A 2,347-nucleotide genomic window follows, 5' to 3' on the forward strand; every position below is an offset into this window, starting at 1 on the left:
ATAACTTGCTACTCTTAACACTTTTTCTGAAATATCAAAAAGCTTTTTTACTTAACTTTGCACACTACATATCTTTTTTTAATAATGTATTTTAAGACCTCGTACTGTGCATTTGACATTTTTATAAAACATGTTCTTGTCTTGTAYATAATTGTCTGATTGTTCTGGGCAAAAGAAACTTCTGTATCCTTTGACATATCATTCTACCCCAGTGCCTTTTACACAGTATAGAAATGGTTAGGAATGTAAAACAAATTACCTGATGAAAAAAATGCMGTAACTTTGTAAAATACAAGCAGTGTATAATGTTAAATACTTATTTTTCTTCTGATTCTTACCTTATGTGCTATCTCTATGTACTCAGGTACTGACATTTTAAATGACCTATGCATAGACACTGAAACCTCTGATAATGCTGCATCTTAGGAATAACTGCACCTCGTTTGTTTTCTGCTTTCTGCTTTGCCCACCCTGCCCCTGTTTAGTGATCTCGGCTCTAAGAGCAGTAACTCAGYTCTGTCAGTCTGGCTTGGCAGGGGCTGCAGGAAGCTGGTGTTTAGCTCTGGGGCTAGTAGAGCCCTGCTCTAAAACCAGCTTTGCTGGCAGTCCAAGTGTGCTCCCTGCTTGCTGTAAGAAGTGCACTTTTTCMCCTCAACTGCTGCCCTTAGTAAAGAAAGTAATTAGGTTTTTCAGGTTAAGGATGGAGGTGGGACAGTGCCTCTGTTGCACTGAAAATAAATCTTGCAGAGCAGGGCCGTACCAAGCGCGCTGGTTTTGACTTTGCCCCCAAGCAACTCTTGTCAAGTGTGTTTGTTACGAGATCTCTTCCTCAGGAAAATATCCTTCCTGACCAGTCACAACATTTGGCAAAGGTGCCCCCCTCATTATTTTCAATAACCRAATCCTACACACTCTGCTGGGCCAGACAGCAGGAGCCTGCCTCAGGACTGTGTTTATCCTGTGCATCCTTGGATGTACATCCATGCTCTTGGGAAGCTCAGGGCTCCCCTCACTGCAGAGCCCCGGCAGCATCTCCGCAGTGCCTTGAGGCTGGTGGAAGGGCCCTCCTGGCTCATCTGAAACTCAGGTTTTACCCTCGCTCTTTTCTTGGGAGCCTCTCTAAGTGTGTCCGTGACTTGGCCATGCACTAAGGGTGCCTGAGCCCCGCTGTGGGGAACCATATTTGGGGTATTTTCCAAGAGAAGAGGAAAACAGGGGCGTTCTGCAGTGTGTCAGCCCCAAAAGAGCATAAATGTCTTCAACATTTGCCCCTGCCTGCCTCCTGCCTGCGTCTCCCGGGGCTGGGCCTCGTGGAGGCCCCTGCGCCCCAGGGCGGCCTCCCCGGCCCCTGTCCAAACCCGGCACAGGAGAGCGGAATTCGGGAACCAACTTGGTGACACTTGGTACGGTTATGGAGAGGCTCTTGGAGATCCTGAACCTGTGTTTCTGCAGAGCTCAGACCATGATTCTTGGACATGGATGTTTATGTGCTTCCCACAGGTGCATCTGGTTACCTTAAACCAAATCCACAGTAGCTACTTTTGTACCAATAGGAAGTACAAGGGGACAAAACAGGGCGAAGTGGGAAAATYGTCCACTCAAGTGATATTAGAAATAAAACTAATAACATAAAAATTTATTTTTTCTCCATTTTCCCCCCCTATTCTCTCTCCTTTTTCCTATGTACCCCCTTAAACCTCCTCACCATAAATTTAGTAATCTAGTTCTATATTTTCATGTAGCAAACTTTATACTGTTGGTGTCTGATACAGCTGATGTGATATTCCTCTAMATCATGTAAACATGTTTTGTAAACATGAGTTACGTTGAATAGGATATTCTGCTGTTGTCTCTCAGATTAGTAGGTGCAAAATATTTTAAAATCTAATTTCTGGCATTTCTTTSTTGCAAGATGATGCTGCCTTTAATTTTGGAGCACAATGCTGAATTCATAGTTACCCCAAGGGAGAAATGAGTCTACCTAAGGCCCTYGGGAAACGATGGTGGCGGAGTGCTCGTTAATGGCACAGGAGCAAATACAGGTGGGGAAGGATGGGCTGGGAAGCTGTAGGGCAGAAAAGGATGGGGAAAACAGATCACAAAGCCTGAATGCAGGTAACGTGGATTAAATGCTTTTGAGGAAAAAAAGGCCAATCTCACAGCGAGCTGCAGAAACAGCAGTTTTGTAGGACACACTTGGAGCTTTTCTGGTGTTCTGAGCAGAGCTGGTAAAACATCAGCAGAAGGTCGTGTCCAACAGCTGGCCCAAAAACTGCAGCCAGATACGGACCGACCGCAGAGTGAGAGAAGGGACTCTGGATGTCAAAACAAGATCCCAAGGGAATGG

Source organism: Nothoprocta perdicaria, unplaced genomic scaffold (assembly GCF_003342845.1).
Source record: "Nothoprocta perdicaria isolate Ctin4 unplaced genomic scaffold, notPer1 scaffold_64, whole genome shotgun sequence".
Taxonomy (NCBI): Eukaryota; Metazoa; Chordata; class Aves; order Tinamiformes; family Tinamidae; genus Nothoprocta; species Nothoprocta perdicaria.